This window comes from Astyanax mexicanus, chromosome 1, assembly GCF_023375975.1.
Source record: "Astyanax mexicanus isolate ESR-SI-001 chromosome 1, AstMex3_surface, whole genome shotgun sequence".
NCBI lineage: Eukaryota > Metazoa > Chordata > Actinopteri > Characiformes > Acestrorhamphidae > Astyanax > Astyanax mexicanus.
Window position 1 is genome coordinate 85,326,336 of NC_064408.1, and position 16,184 is coordinate 85,342,519.

The 16,184-nt window shown below is 38.9% G+C and overlaps 1 protein-coding gene across 3 annotated transcripts in view; it reads left to right on the top strand.

Moving 5' to 3' along the window:
• The window catches only part of fut8b (fucosyltransferase 8b (alpha (1,6) fucosyltransferase)), a 241,257-nt gene that overhangs the window by 71,375 nt on the left and 153,698 nt on the right, over positions 1-16,184 (top strand). The gene's annotated exons all lie outside the window — the stretch shown is intronic.

A 16,184-nucleotide genomic window follows, 5' to 3' on the forward strand; every position in this document is an offset into this window, starting at 1 on the left:
AAAAGTGTAGAACTGTATGAGAAAATCTTTCTGAGAAAAAAATGACAGTTTAAACAGCTAAAACAGCTTCTATTTTCAAAATCGTCTAGCCGTTTATTATTCAGACATCATATGGCCCAGTATTATAAAATACATACTGATTTGATCTGTGAGATGTACTTCAGTCTATGTGAAACAGTGAAATCCAGCATCAAAAGGTCTATTAGAGACTACTGAACAACTCACATGGACACAAGGATTTAGGTGACTGTGTGTTGGTCTAGACATAGATCTAGTTTCAACCTGATTGGTCGGGTATAAGCTTCCATCACTGGAGGTTTATATCGCAGTATCAGCCTCCTAGCTTTAGTGCAAATCTAAAGTAGTGAACTTCAGACTGTGTTTGAGGGAAATGGCAAATTGTGTAAATTTGCTTTTTGTTCAGACTATCACTTTAAATCCCATCAATTATTCAGTGCGTAATTCGATTCAGTGTCCGATACCGCTGCACGGTCATGTGGGAATGCTCTTTGATCTGAAGCAGAGGCTGGAGGACCTAATGAATTCCAGGAGGCTGAGCATGCTAACGAGTTCATTATTCCAGGCCCGGTTTGCAGTAATTACCGTTTTGCATCCCGAAACGTCTGAGACGCAGGCACTCTTGTCAAATTAAGCAGAGCGTGGATTCAGATAAACATTTGCCTAAGCGGGAAGGTGGGGGTAGCGCGCGTGTGTGTGCATGTGTGTATGTGAGGGCCGACCCTGACGTCACTTCGCTCCAGCAGCCAGGGAGATTGGGTTTTCCAGCTTGAGTGTGTGTGTGTGTGTGTGTTTGAACGTGTGAGAGAGTATAGTCAGCAGGGTGTAACCGGGGTCTAACTGCATGTCTATACTGATGCTCCTGAAGGAATGTCAATTATCTCTTTGTTGAGATAGATGTGCAGTCCACTTCAGAAGTATTGAAACACTGAGACAGAAAACATTTGGGTTTGACATTAAAAGATCAATATGTAACAAAAGATAAACATTTTAGCTTTATTTTTTTTATTATTTACATCTACAGAATATATGAGACACAGTTCAGAATATAGCACCTGTCTGTTTTTCTAATCAGGTGTGTTATGTTGCCCACAATACATTGATTATTCAATCAACAAATAAAGCACTGAATGTCTATGCTCAGTTTAAGTCTGAGCAGATTGTGCATTTATAGCCAACATAAAAAACAGAGAGCTTTCCATGGGTCAAATACAAGCAGTTGTGAAGATGATAAAAGGAAAATCAAGAGCCATTGTACAAATATTTTGCATATAGTAAGTACAACCATTTGAAATGTCCTGAAGAAGAAAGTCATCACTGGTGTACTAAGTAACAGATGTCAAACAGGTAGACCAAGGAAAACAACACAAGTGGATTAAAGAATTGAACAAAAGTACAGCGGTTTTAAAAGAAGATGCAAACCATTAAATAGCATGAAAGAATAGGAATTTACCCAGAAGTTCAGAGAAAAGTCTAAAAGTCTACAAATATCAACCTTTACCAAATTAATGGAACGTCTAAAAGATGTGCTCCTGATTTACGCAACCTTCTCCACTTTGTACTTCAGCTTACTGGCCACTTTATTAAGAATGCCTATATATTGCATCCATCTATACATGTATTCATTTGATCATTTCATTCGCATTCTCAGCCCCATACATCTCCCTGAAGACTTTATGTCTGTTTATTTGTCCTCAGTCTGAATGGATGACATGCTGTGTGTTAGTATTTTGCTGTGTGTGAATCCTGAGGACATCTCTTGTTGTTTTGTGCATCTGAAAAAATAAATAATGGAGCAGATTTTTCTGGGCAAATATAGAGTTGCTAGGCAACAGTTGTTGGCATTAGACGACAGGGTTGTGAAGTGAAGGAGCTGCATGGAATAAAAAAAAGGGCAAAAATGGGTTTTGGGGACAGGTGCCAATTTCCTCGGTCTAGACCGAGCAATTATTGATAGACCGGATTGCGGCCAAGTTTGTTTAGAGTCTCTTTGGGTGTGAAATCAGCTGGAAATTGACAGGGCCGTCACAGAGTCAGCGGAAATTTGGCACAACACACCACGGCCACGTTCCTGTTCCACGGGCCAAGCGACGATCTAGATTTAAAACAGCTAATGGACAGATATAAAGAATCACACGTGGCTAAAGCAGGGATTCCCCAATCAGTCTGTCCATGCTGTAACATGAGTAGTTCTATAATGTTATTTTAATAGTGTCTAATGTTTGTGGGTGTAAATAATGCCCAGCCAATGTATCAGAGGAACACATTCAGTTTGATTTAGGGATCAGACTAAAAAATTTTGGACTTTTTGGATTTTATTTTTTGTATTTAACTGAAAGGCTAAATGTATTTATCTGGCTTTTGAAATGAGCAATTACAAAACTACAATATACAAATATTTATTGAATATTTAACATTTTAATAGTAAGCAAGCAGCCGTAAAGCACAAACTAATAAAGCACAAAGATTTACCTAAACAGTACTATTCTAATTATGAATATATACAGTGTGTATATATATATTAAGCCGTGCTATTCTAGTCACTAATTTAGCTAGCTAGCTACCTCAGTAGTGCTATGTTCTGGCTCTGCCATTGAATCTTTTGTTAGCTTAGCACCCCCTACTGGGAGAACAGAGAAATGCCCAGAAGTTAGGAAACAGAAAGTAGTCATAGCAGAGCACATTGGATTACATAGATTGAATCTGTTGTAATCACTTAATCACACAATGCCAGTTAGAAGGCATTTCCTGTACATAAGAGTAGTTAATTAATATCTATCTTTAGTTTAAAAGCATGTTCGAGAAGAGTAAACTTTGGATGACCTGCATTTATTAGCCTCATTGTTGGAATTGATGATAGTGACTTTTGCTTCATGTGTGGCTCAGTATAGTCTTTTCTTAGGCTAGTAAAGTTTTCTTTGGTTATTAAATGCAAAATACCGTTGTATAATACTGTAGTTGATGACACAAATATTGTCTTGTTGCTTATGTACAATTTTTGTATTTTTTGTTTGACACCGTCTGTACAATAAACACATTTATCATCACTTTGTGATTGTGGGATTGTATGGTGGTGTTTAACTTGCTGGGTAGGAGAACCAGTAAGGCCAGTACAGCCTAAACATTGCAACTCAATTCCTGTGCGAGTAAAAATCTAATATTTCTATTCAAGATGGAGTAAACTCATGCTGATTGAGATAGGTGGTACTAAATGATGTATTTTAATTTATGTGAGTAGAGTATAAAAATGAACTTAAACTTGCCGTTTGTCGCAAAGTTGTCACAAAGCAGCTTTACAGAGCTCCTGGTCAAAGGCTGTTTTGAGTCAGCATAGTGGCGACAATGGCAAAGAAATCTCCCTTAAGTCAAGAGGAAGAATCCTTGAGAGGAACAGCTTGTGTGATCGTGTAATTGTATATTTGATCTGTGTAAATTGAGCATCAGATCATGAAGCTGCTGTGCTGCTTTGGAGGACTAACTGACTTCCATTGTAAAAGAGTTTGTCTGCAGGCCAACAGAGATTCGAACACAGTGACGTCAAGTTGTTCACAGGTCAAACTGGGATTTTAGTCCAAAAATAGCAACTATAGCACTGGGTTTTATAACTAGCTCACACATCTTTGGGACAGTGCTGAATATCGCAGGACATGACCAGTGCATGTGAGCCAAATCCACACACATCTGAATGACATCTTATACACGTTTTGTCAACATAAGGATAAAATGAAAGATATTATAGCTCTGGTTATTTATGTGTCTCATCCTTTTATAGATATCGCTGGCATTTATGACTCTCTCTCTCTCTCTCTCTCTCTCTCTCTCTCTCTCTCTCTAACCTTCTCTTTCTCTTTGACTCTCAGCTGAGTTTATTTATGTTAACTTTTACAATTATAAAATTTTATATAGACTTTACTTACAGATTCTTTCTGCCTCTTTCTCTCTCTCTTCACCTCTTTCCCTAACTCTCTCTCTCTCTCTTCATCTCTTTCCCTAACTCTCTCTCTCTTTACCTCTTTCCCTAACTCTCTCTCTCCTCACCTCTTTCCCTAACTCTCTCTCTCCTCATCTCTTTCCATAACTCTCTCTCTCCTCACCTCTTTCCCTAACTCTCTCTCTCTTCACCTCTTTCCCTAACTCTCTCTCTCCTCATCTCTTTCCATAACTCTCTCTCTCCTCATCTCTTTCCCTAACTCTCTCTCTCTCTTCATCTCTTTCCCTAACTCTCTCTCTCTTTACCTCTTTCCCTAACTCTCTCTCTCCTCACCTCTTTCCCTAACTCTCTCTCTCCTCATCTCTTTCCCTAACTCTCTCTCTCCTCATCTCTTTCCATAACTCTCTCTCTCTTTACCTCTTTCCCTAACTCTCTCTCTCTTCACCTCTTTCCCTAACTCTCTCTTACTTCATCTCTTTCCCTAACTCTTTCTCTCTTCACCTCTTTCCCTAACTCTTTCTCTTCATCTCTTTCTCTAACTCTCTCTCCTCATCTCTTTCCATAACTCTCTCTCTCTGTTCATCTCTTTCCCTAACTCTCTCTCTCGTTACCTCTTTCCCTAACTCTCTCTCTCGTCATCTCTTTCCATAACTCTCTCTCTCTCTCTATCTCTTTCCCTAACTCTCTCTTTCTTCACCTCTTTCCCTAACTCTCTCTCTCTTCACTTCTTTCCCTAACTCTCTCTCTCTTCACCTCTTCCCCTAACTCTCTCTCTTCATCTCTTTCCCTAACTCTCTCTCTTCATCTCTTTCCCTAACTCTCTCTCTTCACCTCTTTCCCTAACTCTCTCTCTCTCTTCATCTCTTTCCTTAACTCTCTCTCTTCACCTCTTTCCCTAACTCTCTCTCTCTCTTCATCTCTTTCCCTAACTCTCTCTCTCTCTCTTCACCTCTTTCCCTAACTCTCTCTCTCTTCACCTCTTTCCCTAACTCTTTCTCTCTCTCTCTTCACCTCTTTCCCTAACTCTCTCTCTTCATCTCTTTCCCTAAATCTCTCTCTTCATCTCTTTCTTTCTGCCTATTTCTCTAACTCTTTCTCTCTCTTACACACACACTCTCTCTCTGTCTTCTTCTTTCTGCCTCTTTTCATAACTTTTTCTTCACCTCTTTCTTTCTGCCTATCTTACTCTCTCTCTCTTTTGCATTCTATTAGTCTCCTCTAACTCTCTATTTTCCCCTCTTTCTACCTCTCTTCACCTCTTTCTATCTGCCTCTCTTTCTTTCTCACTCTCTCCATCTCTTTCTTTCTGCCTGTTTCCATAACTCTCTTTTCACCTCTTTCTGCTTCTCTCTTTTTACCTCTTTCACTCTTTTTTTCTTTCTCTCACTCTATCACTGTCCACTCTATCCTTCTCTACCTCTGTTCACCTCTCTCTCTCTCTACCTCTCTTCACCTATTTCTATCTGCCTCTCTTTCTGTCTCTCTCTCACACACACACTCTTTCTCTGTATCTTTCTCTCTCTCTCTCTTTCTCTCTCTTGCTCTCTCTCTCTCTGTCTGTAATTTAGGTTGCTGGGTGACTCACATGTAGCCAGGCTTCAGTGTGTGGGCACAGGATGAGAGAGAGAAAGAGAGAGAGAGAGAGAGAGAGAGAGAGAGAGAGAGAGGGAGCTAGTGAGGGATTGAGAGAGGGAGAGAAAGTTAAAGAGAGAGAGAGAGTGAGAGAAATAGAGTGAGAGTGAGAGAGAGAAAAAGACACAGAGAGCCCATGGAGCAACAACAGGAGCGAAACACCCATTAGCCAACACTAGACTGGGCAGAGAAGGACCCCCCCCCCCCCACCACCACACACACACACACATACACACACACACTCAGACACACACACTTAGACACACACACACACACACAGACAGACACAGACACAGACAGGCACACACACACTACTCCTGGTGACTTGGTGTGTGTATGAATGACTAACTGTGCTGTAATGGAGTGTGCTGCTGTAATATCCTGATATCCTTAAGCTGGTCTTACAGTATTTATTTAATTCAAGGCAAATTAGACTTTTGATTAAGTGCTCAATTAAGAGTTAATTATGCAGAGTCTAAATAAGCGTCTTTCTAAACAGTGTTGGGCTTAAGATCCGCTCAGGCGTGTGAAATCCACTCATTATTGGAAAGCCTTTGTGACTGTTGTTAGACTCATACGAGACGCATATGAGTATAGTGTTAGCATTAATGCTTTATTACTGTTAATGTTGCTATCAGTGCCATCAGCAGATCAATTACATTACATACAATTACATCAAATTAAGAATGACCAACACATTATGAGTTATAATAATACCACCTCTTATAATAATATCCCCTTAATTTGAGTAAAGATAATTGTTATGAAGCACTGTTTACTACAAAATAAAAGTCACAAAGCAGCAATTATAGATCAGAGGCTTTGAAAACTTGTGCTGACAAAGAAAAACATCATATAATAGAGCAGAAAGAGAACTCGGAGCATGGTGTCTGGGTATTGGTGTTTACCGGGTCTGGATTAAACCATTTTTGGTCAGTTTAAGGGATTTATTGTTCCAAAATAATTATTACTGCATTTTTCGCAGTATAAGGCACACTTAAATCCTTACATTTACCAAAAAATTGACAGTGCATCTTTGAGTTTCGGTGAAGTTCTTTAGCACTGAGACTGAGAGCAACATTAGCATTAGCCGCTAACCGCAGTGCTTGCTCTTTCGGCAGTCAGAGGTGAGTATATTGGACTTTAGTCTGCGTGTTTGCAGTGTTAAAACAAGCTATATTGGACGAACCGCTAGCTGATAGAGCCCTGGCTTACCGGAACTGTCAGGGTTCCTCAGTGTAGCTCTGTTGAGCAGCATTTACTAGTGCTAAGCACTTCTACCTGCAGCTAGCGCTGCTGCTAACCTCGACTAGCGCTGCTGCTAACCTCGACTAGCGCTGCTGCTAACTGGCTAAAAACTGGAAATCTAAGCTTACTGTAAGTCCAGTGCTTGTTTGATTTTGAAATATTTATTATTATTATTATTATTATTATTATTATTATTATTATTATTATTATTATTATTATTATTTTAAGAATTACAGTTTTGTTTACTTTCCCCAGGGAAACCTGGCGCTTAAAATGCGCCTTATAATAAATTATTAATACACTTTAATTTGATGCATGTATGAAAATAGACAAGAAAACAGATGTTCATTGATAGTATAGTATTTTTAATACAATTAATATCAAAATTACAATAAAGTTGATCTGTAATTAATGTGCAAGGTTAAGTAAAGTGGATTTAATGGGTAAAGCAGCCAAAGTCTGTAACTTCCTTGCAGCAGAATGACCTTTATTTAGCTGCGCTCACACTGTTTTCTGACTATATTATGGCATGCCTAACTATCCGTACAGGATTAAATTATCTCTCTCTCTAAATATATATATATATATATATATATATATATATATATATATATATATATATATATATATATATATACAGTGGAGGAAATAAGTATTTGATCCCCCACTGACTTTAAAAGTTTAAATACAAAAAAAATTAATGAAACGTCTCATAATTTTATGCCAGCTTTATTTTAACAGTGCCACATATATTATCAAAAGAAAACAGGGAAAATTACATGAAATGAGAAATAAAAAATAATTTGCATTTCATTGAGGGAAATAAGTATTTTATCCCCTAGTAAAACATTGACTAATGTTGGCTCTCACAGACCACTGACACACCCTAATCACAGTGAAGTCGTTACCTGGATGAGAGACACCTGTCCCAAATTGTCACCTGTATAAAAGGCCACCTGCCAACAGTCTCAGTGACACTCCAACATCTCCACCATGGGCAAGACTAAAGAGCTGTCTAAAGATGTCAGGGACAAAATTGTTGACCTACACAAGGCTGGGATGGGCTACAAAGCCATGAGTAAGAAGCTGGATGAGAAGGGGACAACTGTTGGTGCAATTATTCGGAAGTGGAAAAGGTACTACATTACTGTCAATCAACCCAGGCCTGGTGCTCCATGCAAGATATCACCTCGTGGAGTCTCATTGATCACGAGAAAGGCTAAAAATCAGCCAAGAACTACACAGGAGGAGCTGAGTAATGATCTCAAGGCAGCTGGGACCACAGTCTCCAAAAAAAACATTGGTAATACACTGAGACGTAATGGTTTAAAATCCTGCAGTGCACGCAAGGTTCCTCTGCTCAAGCAGGCTCACGTCCAGGCCCGCCTCAAGTTTGCCAATGAACATATTAATGACTCCGAGAGAGACTGGGAGAAGGTGCTGTGGTCAGATGAGACCAAAATTGAGCTCTTTGGCCTCAACTCAACTCGACGTGTTTTGAGGAAGAAAATACAGAATATGACCCTAAGAATACCATCCCCACCGTCAAGCATGGTGGTGGAAGTATTATATTTTGGGGGTGTTTTTCTTCTAAGGGCACAGGCCAACTTCACCGCATTGACGGGAAGATGAACAGGGCCATGTATTGCAAAATCCTGGGTGACAACCTCCGCCAGGGCACTGAAAATGGGTCGTGGATGGGTCTTTCAGCACGACAACGACTCAAAACATACAGCCAAGGAAACAAAGGAGTGGCTCCATAAGATGCATATCAAGGTCATGGAATGTCCTTTTCCTCCTGAAGTGTGTGCAAACTTAATAAAAAAAACTATAAGAAACGTCTGACTGCTGTGCTTGCCAACAAGGGTTTTGCCACCAAGTATTAAATGATGTTTTACTAGGGGATCAAATAATTATTTCCCTCAATGAAATGCAAATGTTTTTTTTTCTTCATTTCATTTAATTTTCTCAGTTTTTCTTTTGATATTCTAGTTGGCACTGTTAAAATAAAGCTGGCATAAAATTATGAGACGTTTCATTTATTTTTTTGTATTAGAACTTTTAAAGTCAGTGGGGGATCAAATACTTATTTCCTTCACTATATATATATATATATATATATATATATATATATATATATATATATATATATATATATATATATAAATAATGAATTATAATTAACAACTCAAATACATATACAAAACAGGTTTAATTAAAAATATAAACTGAGTATTGTGGCTTAATCACCTACGACTCCTACAACATCTACAAAACTAACAGTTAGTAGCTGCAATATATTCAGTGTTTTTAGTGTCCGTCTCACTGGCTATCACACTAGAGTTCTAGTTCAAGAGGTCTATTTAGATTATTCAATAAAGTTCCTTATTAAATCCTTGGATCTTTTCATTTCTAGGTCTCCTTATTTATATTCCATGCAGAGTTCTTTGCTTGGGTTAACAGGTCATATGTTAGGCCAGGTCTGAATTACACTGCTTCCAATTAGTAACATCATTTGCTGATAGGTCATATCCACACAAATCCCTCAGAATCAGTCCTGGATTTAATGATGCATCTCATGGACCATGAATGTTGAGGTGCTGATTCATCCATTTCCAGTAGAAGGTCTGGAAGTGTAAAGCTCTTGTGCTTTTTGTTCCGTTTGAGTCGTTTTTGCAACATCAGCAGGTACTGCTCTACAGTACTGTTGTACTGTTTTGGAAAATCAAAGGGAGCCAGTGATATTCAATCACATAATCAGTAGGGTATAAATAACTTAAATCTGTAACTTCCTGTGATTGTAATTTTTGCCATGTTGTGTGTCTTATGTGTTCATATTCTGCTGTTTTCCTTTCTAAGTCTCAGGCTCTTACAGTCTGAAAAACTTGTAGTCATGGACTGATTTTACCCAGTTTGTATTTGCAGTGTTTGTATTTTTTACAGTCTAAAAAAATGCTAATCATGAACTGATTTTAATCCAGTATGAACTTGTGATGTGTGTCATCTTTACTGTCTGACAGTGATAATGATGGACTGATTTCAATCCAGTATGAACATGTAGTGTTTGTAGTTTTAACTGTCCGGCATCAATAACAAAATAATTATTTATATCCATTATGAATCTGTGGTGTGTAGTTTCTATATTCTGATGGTAATGATAATTGGCTGATTTTAATCCAGTGTGAATGTTTGGTGTGTGTAATGTTTACAGTCTGACAGTAATAACAAAAGAATGATTTAAATCCAGTATGAATTTAAGATTCATATAGTTTTTACAGTCTGACAGTAATAACGGTGTACTGATTTTAATCCAGTAGGAATCTTTGGTGTAGTTAGTAGAGTCTGACAGTAAAAGTGATGTACTGATTTTGATCCAGTATGAATCTGTGGTATAGTTAGTACAGTCTGACAGTAATAGAGATGTTCTAATTTTAATCCAGTATGAATCTGTGGAGTGTAATAATTGTGTGTTAATTGTGGCGTGTGTTGCTGCAGCAGCAGGTTAGTTGGGATTCTGCTGCTTTTCTTTTCTCTGTGCTGGAATTCAGAGCGCTGGGGCTGCTGGAGCGCAGCTCCTGCTGTGCAGATAAGAGCTGAATCAGTATGCTCTGAGTGTGTGTGCTGTAACCTTGGAGACCGCGTCACCTTCACCGGCGTTGGGGATCGGGAAAGGGGGGGGGGGGGGGGGTGATTTTGGATGTGGATGGAGAGCACAGACACAACAGTGTAGGAAGCACCTGCAAACCCAGGTAGAGCCACAGTAGATTTAGATTCACCATGATTTTAATCCAGTGTGAATCTGCAGTGTGTTCAGTTTTACTACCTGCCAAACTATTAATCATGGAGTGATTTTTATACAGTATGAATCTGTCGTGTGTGTATTTTTACAGTCTGAATGCTATAAACGTGGAGGGTTTTTTACCCAGTATGAATCTGCAGTCAGTGTAGTTTTTACAGTCTAACACTAATAATTGTGGAGTGATTTTTGTCTGGTAGGAATCTGCATAGTGATTTTTACCCAGTATGAATCTGAAGTCAGTGTAGTTTTTACAGTCTAACACTAATAATTGTGGAGTGATTTTTGTCCAGTATGAATCTGCAGATTCATTTTTATCTAGTATGAATCTGCCATGTGTGTATTTTTACAGTCAGCAATAAACAGACTGCAATAAATGTGGAGTGATTTTTATCCAGTATGAATTTGCAGAGAGATTGTAGTTTTTACAGTGATTTCAGTCTTGTATTAAAAGCAAAAAAATACGATAAATTGCACTCTCAATATATTGTATGCCATCTCTACTAAATATGTTGTACAATAATTTTAATCCCCAAAAATCAAAGTGGAATAATAATAAATGTGGAGCTACTTTAATGCAGTATGAATCTGAAGTATGTGTACTGTGTACACCGTGACAGTAACAATTGTGTTATAAAAAAAAAGTCTAGTTGGAGTGTGTATAGTGTTTATAATCTGACACTAAAACTAACAACTATAAACAAATTAAATCCAGTATGAATCTACAGTGTGTAGTTGTGACAGTGTATCAGTAATAACTGTAGACTCACTTAATCTGATATGATTGTGTAGCATGTGTTGTGTTTGCAGTCTGAGAGTAAATATGTAAGAATGTATTGATTTAAATCCAGTATGAATCTAAAGTGGGTGATTTTACTAGTCTGACAGGAACATTTGTGTATTTATTTTAATCCAATATACATATGCAATGTATATAGTGTTTACAGTCGGTCAGTAATAATTGTGTAATAATTTAAATCCATTATGAAGTTTGTATAGTATGTTTCTTTTGTATGTGTGTATGTGTGTGTGTGATTAAAGTGTGATTAAAGAGATAAGAGTTGAAGTGTTGTTAGAAGAGTTAGTAGAGAGCGCGTCTGCTCTGTAGTGATAAATGAAGTGTGTGAGAGGAGCGCAGGGTGTGTGAGGCTGGATAAGCTTTGATCAGATGTTCTGTTACAGATGCAAATGCTTTCACTAAAGAGTCTTTTAGCGTAGGAATTGGTCGTCACCTCCTGGAGAAGCTTATAAATATGATACAGATTCACTGAGACAGTTCTATAGTGGCAGTGAAAGGGTCTGCAGGCCAGCAGGATAGGCGATATTTGCACAAAAGCGATTACTGCTACATGTTCTCCCAACAAACATGAATAAAACATGACATCACACCGCATATCACACCAGCGCCAAAGCACAAACAAAGTGCTTCACACGGTTCCTCTCCCAGCACATAAACCACCCTTATCAAACACACATCAGCACGGCCTGACAGGCCAGACTTAACCATTTATTACAGCCGCTAAATCACTGCCTATACAGACAGATAAAAAGCACTGTCACCTGACCTGGCCTGATTATTAAAACCCCTCTTGCCTAGCTCCCCACTGCAGGTGCACAGCTAGAGGCTTACTCAGAGTGTGCTGACCAACATATAGTCTAATATCCAGAATCAAGTGTGTGAATGTTTCGTTGACTGCAGCCCAAAATAGAAATACAAGGTATGTGTTTCTATTAAAGTGGACAGTACGTAAAAACATAGGGAAAGGGTTTCTAATATAGTTTCTACTAAAAGTGTTTTAGTAAAAAGTGTCCAGTAGAACTACAGCATAAAGTGTCCAGTAAGTGGAAGCACAAGGTAGGTGTTTCTATTAAAGTGGCCAATGAGTGGAAGCACAAGGTAGGAGTAGGTGTTTCTAATAAAGTGGCCAATAAGTAGAAGCACAAGGTATTAGGGGTTTCTAATAAAGTGGCCAATAAGTAGAAGCACAAGGTATTAGGTGTTTCTAATAAAGTGGCCAGTGAGTGGAAGCACAAGGTAGGTGTTTCTAATAAAGTGGCCAGTGAGTGGAAGCACAAGGTAGTAGTAAGTGTTTCTAATAAAGTGGCCAATAAGTGAAAGCACAAAGTAGTAGTAGGTGTTTCTAATAAAGTGGCCAGTAAGTGGAAGTGCACGTTATGTGTTTCCAAAAATGTAGCCAGAAAATAAAAGTTAGATTAAGATGTTTCTAATAAAGTGGCCAGTGAGTGGGAGCTTGAGGTAGGTATCAGTAGTGAATAGCAGTGAAAGGTAGGAGTTTTGAGCTGCGGTGTCATGCAGTATTAATAACTCTATTAAGGGAAATTAACAATAGGTGTGGGAAATGCTTTCAGTCGGATAATAGACAGACTGGAGTCCGTGCTGGAGCGCTTGTTAGCTGTGTGTAATGGAAGCTGCCTGGAGGCAGGTTGTTTCTCAGCCTGATGCGGAGGCGTGTGCCCAGGTGGCTCGATGCCGCCTCCAGCTCGGAGCCGACAGACGAGCGTGTGAGGAATTCCCTGGGACAGGCTGACTCTAGGACAGGAGCCAGGAAGGAGGTTGGGTGTTTTAAGAAAAGGGGAAAGAGAGAGAGATGGAAGGATGTGTGAGTTGCAGCCACTTTAAAGTGAAAGTTTGGCAAACAGTCAAATGTACACAATTCTCCAGCTTTCACCAAATCAGCCAGGACATGTTTGATGTCTGAGTTTTCTTTCGGATTATTTCGCTCCTGCCTTGTTTGTTCTGGATTTTTTTTTACTTTTCAGTTTGGTCTGAATCAAAATAGCAAGTGTGAAAAGTGTTGTAACTCTGTCACTAATTTTACACATGCCAGTTTAGTACAATATCCATCACTGAACCTCATCAGGTGTCCACATTTTAAAACAGTTAGCTTCAAAAACAGCTTAATTCTCAGGGTAATGCAATATTAGATTTCTTTTGTTTCTCTTACTCTTTGTTTGAGGGAAAGTAGGTAACACATGTTAAATACAAATACATTAAAAACTGAAAACACATCTACAACACTTCTACAAACCAATCAGTGTTGATTATATCGAAATGCAGCCCATATAGTTAATGATGATAGTTCTTCAGTGTAGTGTGAAACCAAACTTGCCTGACCAAAGGTATACAATTTAAACTTGTATACAACACATGAACCTTGACTTAGATGTTTAGCTGTCGAAACGCTTTGAGACTATGGGTGATCAATTGAGCATGCACTGTGCAGCTTGATTTAAGGCGTGTCTGGGTATCTTTGCTATCGGAATGACGGGAAAAGTATGCCTTGCGTGGCTCAAAGCACTCAATGGGCATGTACAACTTCTCTTAATTAATTATGGCTATTTTTTGGGCGTAACGTGAAATAAACCAATCAGTGTGTCACTTGCCACTCCCTTTAGGAGCCAGGTGCGCTCTGACTTTGTCAAATTGCTATTTTAATGGTGCAGCGCTTCTGCGCTTCTCAGCAGAGGAGACTAACCTGCTTGTTTATGCTCTGACGGTGTGTAAGCAGGTCATTTACAGGAACAGCAATGTTATTTTATTTAGTATTCTGTTTATTGTTGATGTAAAGTTGGGTTCGTGCACTGCTGCATGTCTGTGTGTAATGAGCGGGGGTGTACTGCAGGTCAAATTTTACAGACTAAGATTAATCCTAGTCATAGAGTATACAGCTCTGGAAAGAATTAAGATTCCACTTCAGATTCTGAATCAGTTTCTCTGATTTTGCTATTTATAAGTATATGTTTGACTAAAATGAACATTGTTGTTTTATTCTATAAACTTCTCTTAAATTCTAAATACAAATATTTTAATTTTGAGCATTTATTTGCAGAAAATGAGAAATGGCTGAAATAACAAAAAAAGATGCAGAGCTTTCAGACCTCAAATATTGCAAAGAAAACAAGTTCATATTCATAAAGTTTTAAGAGTTAGGAAATCAATATTGAGTGGAATAACCCTGTTTTCTAATCACAGTTTTCATGCACCTCGTCATGTTCTTCTCCACCAGTCTTACACACTGCTTGTGGATAACTTTACGCCACTCCTGGTGCAGAAATTCAAGCAGTTCAGCTTGGTTTGATGGCTTGTGATCATCCATCTTCCTCTTGATTATATTCCAGAGGTTTTTAATTTGGTAAAATCAAAGAAACTCATCATTTTTAAGTGCTCTCATTTTTTTCCAGAGCTGTACTTTCTGTTTAATAGTAAATCTACATTCAAATGGCTGTATAGTCCAAGACTAGGCTTAACCCTGTCTGGGAAACTACCCCTATAGTACATATTGATATCTGTACACATAGACTATGTATCAAAAAGCTGTATAACTGTATATCAGAAAGCTTAAAAAACATCATCCTGAATATTCATACTTATTGCAACTGAGGCTGTTTGAGGCAAGCATGAGCTAATTTATGCAGTAATTTGCATCATTCAAAATTGGTGTACATAACCTTCTATTACTTGTTAGCTACATTAGACTCGTATAAATAGGAATCATATTTTTCAGAACTATCGCTTTAATTACACACCTGTCACACTCGTTTGCATGCACCCCCTCTGTCCACTGCCAGAGTGTGAGACAAACAACATCTGCAGGAACAGCCAGGGGTCTCCACTAGGGCTGCCTGCCAGCATCACACACACACTAACACTCACACACTCTCACACTCTCATCTGGGCAGGTCATCATCTGCAGGCTTCTCCTCCCCCTCATATCCCCTCTGCACTCTCTCTCTCTCCACACACACACACACACACACACACTCACAATGTGGGTTTTTCCATCCCGCCTCCGCCAGCAGTGCTTTCAGAAAGCATCGGGTTCACACAGAATCAAAACCCTACAGCTACACCCCTCAATACACACACGCACACACAGCTCACGTTGGCAGCACAGGTAAGACACACCGGCGCGAGGCTCCAAGCCTGTTAGAATACTAGCAAAGAGCCTCTGCTCACCTTTTGTTATTTAGCGCACCTGACAGCCAGTCCAGATGTATTCATCATTATATTAAAGCTGTAGTTCAGTGGCCTTTTTAAAGTGATAGCCTGCCACATATACACAGCCCCCTCCCACCTGATCAAATATACTGTAATCAATCAGTGTTCACAGGTCTGGTGTCTAAAGTTTGTCCCTTTCAGACAGCTTCTTCTTGCGTCCACAGTTAATCCTGTTGGATGTGGTTGGTCCTTCTTGGTGGTATGCTGACATTACCCTGGATACCGTGGCTCTTGATACATCACAAATACTTGCTGTCTTGGTCACAGATGCGCCAGCAAGACGTGCACCAACAATTTGTCCTCTTTTGAACTCTGGTATGTCACCCATAATGTTGTGTGCATTTCAATATTTTGAGTAAAACTGTGCTCTTACCCTGCTAATTCACACTTCTCTTACTGATGCAATGTGCAATTAATGAAGATCGGCCACCAAGGCTAAGCTTTATTTAGGAGGGCTGGTGGCAGGTTCCTACAAGATAAATATAGTTTATACAGAGGTGTATTTGCCCCCCTAGATTTTTTTTTTGTTTTTGCTTAAT